Below are 14,108 nucleotides of genomic sequence, written 5' to 3'. Positions count from 1 at the left end.
CCACAGGAGACCCCCAAAATATCGCGAGATTTCTTAAGGCACTAAACGAGTTTTTCCGCTTCTAGATTGAGCAAAGATCTAAAGGAGGGAAACTTCGCTATTATTATTTTTTAAATTCACATATATGATATATTTTACCTTGAGAAAAATGCGGAGCTGTGTCGGTGTCTGTCTGCCTCAGGCATATGGAATTTGGGAAATGCTAGCGGCTAGACTTTACTCCTGCCTTGAAATGAAATCCTTAAAAAGACACTATGATCGTTACTATTATCTGGGAACACTCCTGGCGGTTCTCTTCTCTCTGGCCAAACTGATTTTTTGCACGGATATCTTTCAGATACATCTGGACCTCTCCCATTTTTTCTGCAATGACTCTAGGGTATGAATTTAGACTTGGTGTTTTTTTCTTAGTGTAGTTTGTTTTTCTGATAACTTTCAGTCTCAATGACTGATTTAAATACCTCAATTCTTCCACAAGTCTGGATTCCAATAAAAGCAAAATTTCTTTTCCTCACTTCCCAGGCCCTGTATGCAGATTGCTTGTAAACATTTAAGTTGCCACCTGGTGGAAGGTATGGAACACTAAGTAACTTGATTTTCTTAAGCAGCTCTGCAATCTGGGATCAAGAGGAATGAAAATGCTGAACTGAGTAACAGAAAAGATGAAAGTGGGGGAAGATCCAGGGATAGGGTACTCTAGGGTACAGACAAGAGCATGGTTGATTATGCCATAGGAGCCAATGTGGTCAGGGAGGTAAGAGAAACCAAACTAACTGGCTTGATTGGGAAGAGGAGGGTGGGGGGCGAGGGATGGATGAAGTGGAAGCGCTGTGGCTCTTTATAGTGTTATATAGTTTCATAATTTTTCATGGTCTAGTTCCTTAATGGATGTGCCGTCTGCTAGAGAATGGAGTCTGAATCTTACACTTACTGCTATCCCTATAGGGCATCAGGTTGTGCTAGTCGTGGAGTAGGATCTCATTAAGTATTTCGTAAACATTTAATGAATATCTGCAAGAAGTAAAATTCTTTTCCTTACATCTAAAGTTTGCACCCTTTAGGGGTGCCTGTTTAGCTCAGTTGGTTGGAGCATGGTGTTAATAACACCAAGGTTGCTAGTTTGATCCCTGCATGGGCCACTGTGAGCTGTGTCCTTCTTAAAAAAACAAAACAAAACAAAAAAACACAAAAGAATACTAAGTTTGCACCCTTTACACAAAAAGTAGTGAAATCATTTATTCAATGAGAAACCTCTTTCCTATGGCATCTCCTAGAAGTTGTCTTTGCACAATACTCATTTATGTAATCAGCTCAGGGGTTCAGGGGTGACTCTGATTTTGGATATGGATCTTGGCCAAATACAGTAATTGTCTGATAATTATCTTGCAAGAAAGGTAAGAGATTCAAAACTTTATTAAACAAAGTGCTAGATCAAGGAGAGTAGCGCAAAGAAGTATGAGGAGAATATGGGAGAGTATAGATAACCCAGCAGGGCTTATAGTTTTAGTAATGGCTTAGCATGGAGAAATGACAAGGATAAGAAACAGAGTTTTTCTGTTCTCTCCCCACCCCTCAACCCCATCCCTGTCCCAGCTAGAGTATAAACTCCATGAAAGTTCATTGCTCGATTCCCAGTACTAGACTAGTATCTGGCACATAGGAGGGATTCCATAAATACAAATAATGAATGACGGGATTAAATTATTTCAAGGCGCTACAAGGTACTTTTTGAGACCTACTGAGTGATATTAGCAAAAAATATCTTTTTGCTCAGAGACCTCCCATGACCATTGTAACTGGAAAGAGTTGTTCTGGATGGTGAACATCTTTCATGTATTTGGCAAAAATTTGAGTGTGTATTCTGTGCCAGGTATTCTTATAGGCACTAAGGACACAGCAGTGAACAAAACATAAAAAAATCTTTATACTTCATGAAACTTATATTCTAGTGAAGGGAAGCAGAAAATAAGCAAATATCTTAGTGTATTAGATAATACTAGACGCTACAGAGAAAACTTAAGCACGATAGGGGACTAAGATGATCCATCATGATCAGGAAAGCCCTCACTGAGGAAGTGACATTTGAGTTAATGACTTCATGGAGATAAAGAAGCCAGACATGAAGATAACTAGAGGAAGAACATTTCAAGCAAAGCATATTCAAAGACACCAAGGCAGGAGTGTGCCTGGTACGTTCTCAGAACAGTAGGACCAGTATTTGAGTGACTTGTAAATGATCTCCATTTAAAATGAATGAATGAACATTTTTATCAATGTAACAATTAGTATATTTGTTTATTTTCAGTACTCATCAGATGATGGAATCTTCACAACAAACTTAGGCAGAAGGTACCCTTATTATTACCTTCATTTTCCATCTCAGAGAAGGAACTCAAGGTAACACAACCTCCCTCACTGTTTCCTTTGGGGCTGACGGAGGATGGACATGGGGATTGTTTCTACAATACAGTTGTTGAAGTGCTGCCTACCACTCTGTATTCTCTTGCTCTGGTGTCTGCTAGTATTGCTGTCCTTCTGCTCTGTTGGCTGATGCCCACACCATTTTCCACCTTTTGTAGACCACCACCTTCAGGGGTTCATATTCTTCTCCAGGTAGCAGGGAAGCAGCTTTTGTGTTACCTGTTCTTTCAGAGGTGTTGGCTTCTTATGACATATGTTTTTCCTTTTTGCCAAAGCCATTTCCTTCCAGAGACCATGGGTGGTTGGAAGAAACAGAGGCAATCTGGACATATGTTGGAAAATGGACAGAAACAGGTTCAAACCTCAAGCCATCTGTTCTAACAGCCACGCTTTCCTGCTTGGTCTGGCTCATGCAAATATATGTAGGATGATTTTCTCTCATGACCCTGTTGTTTCTCTCTCCACTTCAGCATTTTCTGAGGACTTCCTGCCATCAGACTGGTACCTGTGTGAACCTCAATGTCTTTCCCTCGGTTTACTCTGTGAGCCCTATTTATATATCAAGAGTGTGTGTTTGATTCAGTTCCTGACTATTTCATTTAAAAAGTTTCCTGAACATTGGGGCATAAAAATTTGGAGGCTAGTCTACCCAGAGAGCACAGAGGTGATTGTGATTCTGATGAGTTGTGTCACCTAACCCTACAGAGCAGCCCAAGGCAGTCTCATCTCTGACCAGCTAAAATACAGTTACACCCATTCATCAGTTTCTTATGTGCTTGCACAAAATGAGCCATTCCCTCTAAACTAATCAACTCTGGATGCATGGTCAAAATGGAATTTCTTACATGTAAAGCTAACGACCAGGTCTTGAACTACATCAAGATATGGCCTTGAAGAGATTATTAGCTAGCTTCAATCTTTCACATCACTATCTCTGCTTTAACTTCAACATTCCTTGCCCTCAGGGAGCTTATTATATCTTTTTTTTAAAAGTAAGATCTGTTCATGTGAAATAATTGCAAAATACAAAAGGATAAGCTCATTCGTTTATATGCCTACTATGTACTGGCCCCTTTACTTTGTTCTGATCATTTAAAGACATGCAAGCCATAATCCCTGCCCTCAAGGAGCTGACAGTTGATGGAGAAAGTAGATGAATATAACACAGTTACAATACAACAGAAGTAGGGGGTAAAAAGAAGTTCAAATCTCAGCTTTGCCTTTAATATTTATGGATCCTTGGGTAAATGATTTAACCACTCTGGTATTTTCTTTGTATGTAAAATAAGAGTAATATCTATTTGACAGAGTTATTGTGACTATTAAACAAGATTGTATTTTTATTTGACATAAATTAAGTGCTCAGTAAATGGCAACCTTTACCATGTAATTAAATTGAGACAATAATTCAAATAGACAAGAGGAGGGAGATATCAAGAAGGAAACTAAAGAGATGTGGAACAAAATTGACATGGCCTGCTTCTACTAAGGGTAAACATACATATCACTTCCTACAGATAGGAAACACACACACACACCACTTTGCATCCTGAGAAAACAAAAATAAGACAACAAAACCAGGATCTAATTCTAGATCCCACATTAAATGAAACCTTGAGTCTTCCTGTAAATTATTGACTCCCCCCAAAAAACAACTGTACCTTGACTTTTGCAATGCTGACAGGAGGAAAGCTTTACAGATAAAATAATCATGTGAGTAAATTGCTATTGTGGGTGAGCAAGCCTTTTAAATAGTGGCTTCCTTAATAACTTTCTTTGCAAGTAGATTTTCTTTCTAAATGACTTTCACTTTTAGTCTTTTAGCATTTTTGAGATTCCACTGAGAAGTCCAGGTGGATTTACATATCAAGACGGAGCAGACTGCACTGAGTAGACTGCACTGAATGAGAAGAGTATGAGGTAGACTCTTCACCTAGAAGTAATCTTCCTGGCTCTTTCCCCCCCTTCTTCCACCGGAGTCTCCCCCTTCCCTTCCCTCCAGTTCAAGCTGTTGTTTCTCAGTCTAGTTGTGTAGGACACAGCTCCCTGGCCCATGCTGGTATCATGAGCCTTGCGCTCCCCCTGGCTGAGGCATTTGGTCACCAGTCCTTGGTCAGCGTGCGGCCGCCCAGCTCCAAGGAGAGCTGTTGTTCACAATCTTAGCTGTAGAGCGCAGCTCATGTGGGAATCGAACCGGATACTTCAGCATTAGGAGCTTGGCACTCCAACCACCTGAGCCACTGGGCTGGCCCTCTTCCTGGCTCTTGAGCTTCCTTTCATGTGCTTATAGAACTTTACTCTGACTGAGTCCTTTTCTCTGTTTCTGGTTCTTTGTTTCTAGTTATTGGCCAATTCTGGATATTGCTCTGATTTTGATTTGTGTACAACTGCTGACGGCAGCAACATGAAATCTGACATTTATTTGTTTGTTTATGCTATGACCATTTGGTGTATGTTAGATGGCAGACAGACACAGGAGATCTGGTTATGGCTGGGTACCAGAAGGCAGAGTCTCTGTCTTTTTATGATTTTTTGTTGTTGTTGTTGTTGTTCATTTGTCTTTCTGTTTGTTTGTCCTGGCACTCTGTGTTATTTGTCTTGTTTGTGGGTCATTATGAATTAAATAACTAAAAGTATTTTATGTGTCTTTGAACAGAAAACAGCTCTATGAGATCTGGAATTGCTATAACCAACTGGTGAGTTTTATGCTGTTTCCTATCAACCCTTGCCTTAAGTTGGAAAACTATGGCTACTGATTTTTTGTGTGTAAGTGAAAAAAACTTTTTCCCTCTCTTCCAAAGAAAGGTAGCTAGCCTTTATAATGGTTCATATATTTCTGTATCTGTGGCTGCCCACCCCCTCTCTGAAGACTACTGGAAGATGAATTGGTTATAAAAATCTGTCATTTGTATGTACTCAGAAAGACCACTATCAAAGGTGAGAAAATGTTTAAAGTAAAAGAAAAAAATTGAATTGAAAAATTTAAATTTTTTTCAGTATAAGGTAAATAATTTGACCTTGCTCAAAGAGTGATCTGGCCTTTGTCCTTGGCTTGTGGGAGGTAATCTGTATGATACCTGATAGGAGTGTTTTTGTTTAGGGTGGGGATTGGCTATTCCAGAAAGACCAGTTATGTGATCAACCTGGAGATGAGTTCAACCATATAGGCAATATCGATTGCCTATATGACCGATCAATCAATCAATCAATCAATCAATCAATCACGTCTGTGATGAAGCCCCAATAATATCTCTGGATGTGAAAGCTTTGGCAAGCTTCCCTGGTTGGTGATACTCCATGAATATTGTTAAACTTCAGTGCTGGGAGTGTAACCACATCCTCACAGATGGAAGAGGACAACGGAAGCTTTGTATTTGGATCTCTCTCAGATTTTGTCCTATGTGCGTCTTCTACTGGTTGATTTTGATCTGTATCCTTTTCCTGTAATAAATTGTAACTATGAGTACAACAGTTTTCAGTGAAATCTGTGAGTCCTGGTAGCACATTGTTGAACCTGAGAGTGGTTTTGGAAACCCCAAATTTGCAGTTAGTGTCAGAAGTGAGGGCAGTGTTGTGGCAGACTGTGTACCCTCTACAGAATGATAGTTGGCTCTAAACTTTCCAGTTTGGCTAACTCCAGGCATATGCATTTAGAACAAAGAATAGAGGACTTTAATATGGATTGACTTGGTTAATATAACAACTTTTTGAATGAGCCTGAATGTGTGATAGAATGAAAATACAAATAGAATAGGACTTATTGTTTTTTACTTGAATAGAGCTTACCATGTTGCCCCAAAAATAAGACCTAGCTGAACCATCAGCTCTAATGCGTCTTTTGGAGCAAAAATTAATATAAGACCTTATATTATATTAGAGCTGATGGTCCGGCTAGGTCTTATTTTCGGGGAAACATGGTAGTAATTTCCTGAGAAATCTAAAGGGTTCTGGAGGCATGAGTTTTTCTCTCTCCTTTCTCAAAGGAAAATAGGAAAGTCCACAGAAATATAAACTAAGTCAAGATGTGAGAGAAAGCAGTGGACAACTACAAAGACATTCTCTTTCACCTGATCAAAGGAGATAATGCTAATTATAATTACATATGTTTGGCATTCTCCAGATATCTAATTATTTCAACACTATTGTGAAACTTCTCTTATTTCTCAAGCTGAAAATTTGAGAAGAAATGCTCAATAAAAAAGAAAAGCTCAATTTCTACAAGTTAATTATATATAATCAAAACGATATTAATTATTGATATATGTTTCAATAATTGTATACTTTTTAGGTTGGCTAGAAACATACTCATGTTCATGTAGAAGACAGTATATTAGTTTTCCTATTGTTGCTATAACAAATAACTACAAAAATAGTGGCTTAAAACAACACAGATTTATTATCTTAAAGTTCTAGATGACAGACGTCCAAAATGGGCCTCCTGCTTCCAGGGGTCTATGAGTATAAAATCTTCTTTATTTATGACAGTCATTTTCATATCTGCCTGTCTTACCATAACTTGATTAAAACAAATCCTGAATACATTTTAAAACCAACATGCACTTCCTAAAATAAAACCATATGAAGAGTTAGAAGAATCCTACAGAATGTAAGTTCAATGAGAGTAGAGGCTTTATCTGTTTTGTTCACTCTTGAAGTGGAATGGTACTGTAAAAAAATACCTATGTGATATTTATACAGCAGGTGGATGTTGGGGTGTAATGAACCTAATATCAGTGGCTGAAAAGATGGTAAGTCATGAGCTACAGTGGCAAATAATTTGGCAAAACAGTTGCCTGACATTAGTTGAGCAACAGAACATGTATCTACTGAGTCTTGGGGGAAGGGAATAGAAAGTGGAAACTTAATAGAGGTTATTTTTAGCAGCATGTGGCAAGATGTTATAAGAAAGAGATGAGCTCAGAAAAGAATTCCCTCACAGGTTTGTAAGAAGCAATAGAAAGGAATAGAGTCTAAAATCTCGGGCCTTGCGGATAAAAAATTCTGATTACTTCTAGACCTCAATAGTAAGAAATTAAAAAAGGCTTTGATTTTTCCTCTTTCTCTTCCTTTCCTACCTTTCTTTCTCTTCTTTTTTCTTTCTCTCCCTTCCCGAACGATTCCATCCCAAAGTCATTAGGTGGCGCTGAGAAACATGGTGTCACCTGGACAGGGGTGTCAGATTTTAGAATTTCTGTGGCCCTGTGAGTTCTGTGTGTCTTTAATTCTTCCTTGTTCTAAGTGAGAATGTATTTCACAGTTTTCCTGTTTTTGTTGCATTACCATTGGTATGGGTGTGTCTGGGCATATTACTTGTCTTTTTAGTTCAAAGAGTCATATCTGAGCCTGATGAAGGAAACTGGACATCGCCTGGAGTTTGGACTTTGAGCTGGATGTATTTATTTAGTGGCTTGAACTTTGGGTTGTCCTTTTTGGGTATAGGGAGAATACTTTTTTCTTTTTTTTCCTATTAGTTTCAGGTGTACAAAACAATGTAATAGTTAGACATTTATCATTTATATGGGGATGTGGAGAATATTATCTATACAAAGGAAAAATAGTAAAAAGGATATTTGGTGACTGAAAGAACTGACTGTGCCACAGCCTGGCTAGATGGTCACCAATCTCTTTTCCTTTCATTGAGTCACAAGAAAACTACGTATTTCAGACTCATTTGGTTGGGGCCATATGTCTGAATTCTGGCCAGTGGCCTATGGGTAGAAGTCATGTCCCATTTCTAGGCCTGCCTCATTCCTTCTTTTGACAACTTGAATGCAGGGAGGGTCCAGTCCAGGACTCTGAGAATACCCTGGAACAAGGATTGGCAATCTATGGCTCATGGGTCACCTCTAGCCCACCACATGTTTTTGTAAAAAAAGGTTTTATTGGAGCACAGCCATGAGCATTCATTTACATACTGTCTACGGCTACATTCATGCCACAATAGTAGCATTGAGTTGTTGTGATAGTATATCCCACAAAGCCTAAAATATTTACTGTCTGTCCCTTTATAGAAAATGTTTGCATATGCTGCCGAAGAAGATGGTGCCACCATAGGTTGATAGGAAACAGAATCCATGAATCAAAATATGAAAGGCTGCCTGCAGAACAGCCAATTCAGGATAAGATGTGAATGAAAAATAAAGCTTACTTTTGTTAAAACATTAAGATCTTTGAGTTATTTGTTAGTAGCTAGTTATTTTATTACTAAAATACTGCTCTCCCCAGTATCTAGAACAATGTCTGGCTCATGGCAGGAACTAAACAATCATTTGTTTACAAAAGTAGGATATTCATGGTGTAATAATCTAAGTATTACCACACACAAAAAAGTAACTTACAATTTGAAAATCCCTGTAATCCCTCCTTGAGAAATAATCATTGTTAAGTGTTTGATGTATATGGTTGTAAACTTCATATGCATATGCTTCCATAGATCACGTGGCTTGGCATGGTGGGTTAAGATAATGGCATCTAGAACCAGACTACCTGGGTTCAAATTCCAGCTTTTTGTCTATGAGATCTTGGGCAAGTTACTTAACTCATTTGTCCCCCATTTTGCTCATCTGCAAATAGTGCTATTATAGACTTACCTCATAGGGTCATTGTGATGATTAAATGAAATAATTTATGTGCTCTGTGTAGGGCAATGTCTTACAAATGGCAAGTATTTGCTATTAGTGTATTAATAATAGTAATAGTAATAGTACTACTTTAGTAGCAGTTTTATTGTCCCCACAGAAATGGAAATGGTGAAGGGAAGGACAGGGAAGATAAAGAGCTAGTGATACCAAAGAATCGCTCAGGACATGGGCACATAACAGATGTGCAGTTAATGGTTAATTTTAATTTCTCCAAGAATCTTGTTGATGAAACGTTAGAAGATTGGTCAAGTTGTTCACGTTTCCCAGTCTCTCTAATATTACTTTCACACCATCATTTCTCATTTTAGTTTAAAAACTTGTCTTTCCTCTTTACTGCCATCTGCCAAACTTATTCCCTGGTACACTGATTTCCCTACACTCCCAATATACTCCCAAGCTCTGCTGTCATCTAAGTATGACTTCAATGTCTATGTGATGACCCATCCAATACCTTAATCTTGTATTCGTCTATCTAATTTCTCAGGACACTAGCCACGCCCTTCTAAAGCCACACCTTAGTCCTTCTTATCACCAAGAATTTCTCCACCTCTGACACCTTGAATTCAAGCCACCCTTTTATTGCCATAACACACCTGAGGAATGTCAGACACCTTGGTAATAACTGTGGTTTAATATGGCTGTGATCCTGAACGTGAGAGGTGAGAAAGAAAGGAATAAACTACTGAAGGCATTCATCTGACTCTTAGAAGTTTGCTTAATTTGAAATCCCCAAAGGTGATTTTGATGGATATACTACAAGTAGCATTGCTCTTGCTCTCTCTACCTGTGTCAAATCAATGAAGGGAGTCAAGATCTCCTGGATTCACATCCTGACTCCATCACTCATTTGAGTAAGTTCAATCTCTCTTGTCTCTGTTTTCTCGTCTATAAGATGAGGATAGTTATTAGTACTCACTATATGGGATTAAGTGAAATAATAAAGGTATAGCAGTTGGAAGATGGTCTGCCATTCAACAAATGTTAACAATTATCATCAACAACAATTATAGGTCAAAAACTTCCAAATCTCGTATCTTCAGCCCAGATTTCTCTCAGTGCTCCAAATTATATCAACTGCTTGGACATCTTTCCTTGGATGATTCTGGGCATTGCACATTCATGTCTAAAACTTATCTTTTTGTTTTCTTTGCAAATCTACGGTCCTCATCTCCAAGTTTTTCTATTAAATCTTAAAATTATATCACCATGTCAAGTGACTCAAATCAGATTCTAACCAACCACCAAAACCTGCTAATTGTATCATCTCCATTTCCATCTCTACTGCCATTGATCTAATTCCCTATTACTGTCTTTTTTCTGGACTACTAGTACAGCTTCCTAACTTATTTCCCTCTCTTTTGTACACCACAAGCTGATATTACCACTTCCCCTGCTTAAAAACACTTAGTGCCTCCTATACCCCTCTACTTCCAACCTTATGCCTTTCAGGATGAAGTCCAAATTTCTTAATATAGTTTACTAGATTTTCAGTGAATGGGTTGTTACTGTCCTTCCCGGTATGTTTTTTTTTCTACCTCCTACCTCACAAACCATGCTCCTACTGTACAGAACTTGTCATGCTTGCTTCTTTCTCTCTTGCCACTTCTCTAGGCTGGGAAATCTCTTTCCACCCTTCCTCTAGCTCAAAATCTGGTCTGTGGACTACTGGAGGCCTGAGACCTTTTCAGGGGCTCTTCAAAATCAAAACTATTTTCATAATAATATTAAGACATTTACCTTTTTCACTGTGTGAACATTACCATTGATAGTGCAAATCAGTGGTTTGTAAAACTGCTGGCATCTTAGCAGGAATCAAGACAGTGATACTAACTGTGCTGGTATCCATTTTGTTCCTCACTGTGATGTGCTTGGAGAAAACAACTAGTTTCACCTACGAATGTCCTAGATGAAACAGTGAAAAATTAATTATGGTAGGCTGAATGATGGCCTCCCAAAGATGTCTACTTCCTATCCCCGAAACCTGTGAATATGTTACCTTACATGGCAAAAGGAACTTTGCATACGTGTATGTGATTAAAGATCTTGAGATGGTGTGGTTATCCCGGATTATTTGGGAAGTTCAATGTAATCACAAGACTTCTTATAAGAGGAAGACAGGGTCAGAATCAGAGAAGATGTGACTACAGAAGCTGAGGAGGGGGAGAGGGGGGAAGTGAAGAAAGGGGGAGAGAAGAGAAGGGAAAGATGAGGGAGAGGAAGGGAAGGAAAAGTACACAAGAGACAGAATTATAGGCTGATTTAGCCACTTAAAAAATATAACATCATTTTTATGTGACAGAATAAATGACAGGTTAATAGTTGTTATTCAGATTTGGAAATATTACAGACAATTTCTTAAAAATGAATAAATGAGCTTAACACTTAAAGAAAATAACTGACAGTATTTGTTGTCAATGACAAAATTTGAGCTTTTATACAAAAATTAGTATTTTGGAGAACTGTATTCATCACTGTGAGTTTGGCAGTTTCCCAAGATTTAAAGACTTTTTCTGATGAGTCTGTGAAAATAATGAATATGATTTTTAGATATTGTATAATGAAATGTGTCGACATTTAGGAGATCTGTATAACTCAGCGAAGCAATGTTTTCTAAATGACAAATCCATTATGTTACAAAATTACATATGAGTATAATATCTACCCAAAGTGTAAGACAGACCACTGATTTTTTAATGTAAAAGAACTCAGAAAGGTCATTGACATGGTTTCAAGTTCCACATTTCCATTAAGAAACTACCACTTGTCGAGTTTCGGTGTGGTATCAAAGAAAATATTCAACTATCTGAACAAGCTATTACACCCCTCCTCCCCCCTCCTCTAATTACATATCTGTATGAGACTGGATTTTCTTTACATAAACAAATTGCAACAAATATGGCAACAATTGAATGAAGAAGTAGCTATAAACTATCTTGCTATCTTCTATCAAGCCAGGGCTTAAAAAAATTAAAGACATTTGCAAAAATGAAAAACACTGCCACTCTCTCACTAGTTTTTTTTTTTAATTTAGAAAACATGGTCATTTTTCATACAAATATGTTATTTGTGCCCATCAAGGGCTTATTGTTTTTCAACGAATTAATACATATTTAAATTTTTTTCTCGGTTTTAATTTCTAATATGTTAAATATTGATGGAAATGACATGAACAAAAGCTCTTTGGGGTCTTCCGTAATTTTTAAAAGTTTAAAGCAGTTCTGGGACCAAACTGTTTAGGAATTGCTGCTGTAGCTGATGTAAACTTACCCTTTGGATTTAAATTTAGGTTTTATTTTATTTCTTTGGAAGATTTTCACAGTTATCCTGGTTGGATGTAAATGTCCTACCTGTTCCCTTAATAATACTTTACTTATTATTAGCTGCTGTCTTAAGGCCATTGTATCTTTTTTTTTATATATATATAACAGTTTTATTGAGATACAGTTAACATATCATAGAGTTCACCTATTTAAAATGTACAATTTTCAGTTTTTTACCAATTTCCCAAAGCTGTGCAACTATCATCATAATGTATTTGAGCATTTACAGCATTTTCATCACTTCCAAAAGAAAACCTGTGTCACTTCCCATTTCTCCCCTAAGTTTCCAGCCCTAGTTGAAGGCTGGAGCAGTAGTCTACTAATCTATTTTCTGTCTCTATAGGTTTGCCTATTCTGGACATGTCATATTAATGGAATCATACTTTATGACTGGCTACTTTCACTTAGCATAATATTTTCTAGTTTCATCCATATTGTATGAGTACTTCATTCCTTTTTATGGCCTAATGATATTCCATTGCATGGGTATATTACTTTTGTTTTCCATTAGTCAGTTGATGGACATTTATTTGGGTTATTTCTACATTTTTTGCTATTATGAATAATGCTTCTGTGAATATTTGAGTACATGTTTTTGTGTGGACATATGTCATCAATTCTGTTGGGTGTATATCTAGGAATAGAATTGCTGGATCATGGTAACTTTATATTTAACAGTTTGAGGAACTGCCAGAATGTTTTCCAAAGCGTTTTATAGTCCCACTAAGTAGTGTATGAGGGTTATTTTTCTATATCTTTGTCAACACTTATTATCATCTGTTCTTTAAATGACAGATATCCTAGTGTGTGAAGTGTTATTTCATTGTGGCTTTAATTTGCATTTCCCAGATTGCTGATGATGTTGAACATCTTTTCATGTCCATTTGCCCATTTGTATCTCCTTTGAAGAAACGTCTATTTAGATTTTTTTGGTCCGTTTTTAAGTTGCATTGTTATTTTATTATTGAATTGTAATAGTTCTTAGTTCTTTATGTAGTCTGAATATTAACCCTTACAGATATATTTGCAAATATCTTCTCCCTTTTTTTAGGTTGTCTCTTGAACAAAAAAGGCAAGTTTTTTACTTCAATGAAGTCCAGTTTATTTTCCTTTGGTTGGGTGTGCTTTTGGTATCACATACAAGAAGCCACCCCCTAATCCAAGGTCAAGAAGATTTATTTATGCCTATGTTTTCTCCTAAGAGTTTTAGCTCTTACATTTAGGCCTTGAACCATTTTAAGTTAATTTTTTGTATGTTCTGAGATAGTGATCCAAATTCAGTATTTTGCACGTGGATATACAGTTGTCCCAATAACATATGTTGAAAGACTTCTTTCACCACTTAATTCTTGGCATTCTTGTCGAAAAATTATTGATGTGTGAGGGCTTACTGATTTACTTCTGAAACTCTATTTCATTTGTCTACATCCTTATTCTGTATGCATTTGTCAGTAGGGCCATTGTATTTTAAAGAAGAACTCATAGGAGGATCATTCCTTAACTCAAAGCAACGAATTCAAGAGTCAGAATTAGCTACTGCTCCCCACCAGTTTAGAACTTTCAGCAGCCATCAAGATCGTGTCCAATGGGATGCTTGTTTTGTTTTGCCTCCGGCACCCCAATCAAGGTCACATGACCGCGTGGTGGTGGGGGGGAGAGAGAGAGAGAGAGGGAGAGAGAGAGGGAGAGGGAGAGGGAGAGGGAGAGGGAGGGAGAGACATCAAAA

At 37.5% G+C, this 14,108-nt stretch overlaps 1 long non-coding RNA gene across 4 annotated transcripts; it reads left to right on the top strand.

Annotated features, from left to right (window-relative positions):
- The first annotated feature begins 29 nt into the window (after window positions 1-29).
- On the top strand, window positions 30-5,890 carry LOC141573163 (uncharacterized). 4 transcript variants are annotated; one of them, XR_012498789.1, is made up of 5 exons: window positions 30-379; window positions 523-754; window positions 2,306-4,341; window positions 5,078-5,117; window positions 5,522-5,890. It is a non-coding gene; the product is annotated as an uncharacterized LOC141573163 (long non-coding RNA). The 4 variants fall into 4 exon arrangements; XR_012498790.1 differs by having other exon boundaries at window positions 30-754; window positions 2,306-4,134; window positions 4,238-4,341; XR_012498788.1 differs by adding an exon at window positions 2,057-2,189 and having other exon boundaries at window positions 30-754.
- The last annotated feature ends 8,218 nt before the right edge of the window (window positions 5,891-14,108 follow it).

Source organism: Rhinolophus sinicus, linkage group LG01, assembly GCF_036562045.2.
Source record: "Rhinolophus sinicus isolate RSC01 linkage group LG01, ASM3656204v1, whole genome shotgun sequence".
Taxonomy (NCBI): domain Eukaryota; kingdom Metazoa; phylum Chordata; class Mammalia; order Chiroptera; family Rhinolophidae; genus Rhinolophus; species Rhinolophus sinicus.
Note: the sequence above shows the minus strand (reverse complement) of the source record. Positions and strands in the feature narration are given on the sequence as shown.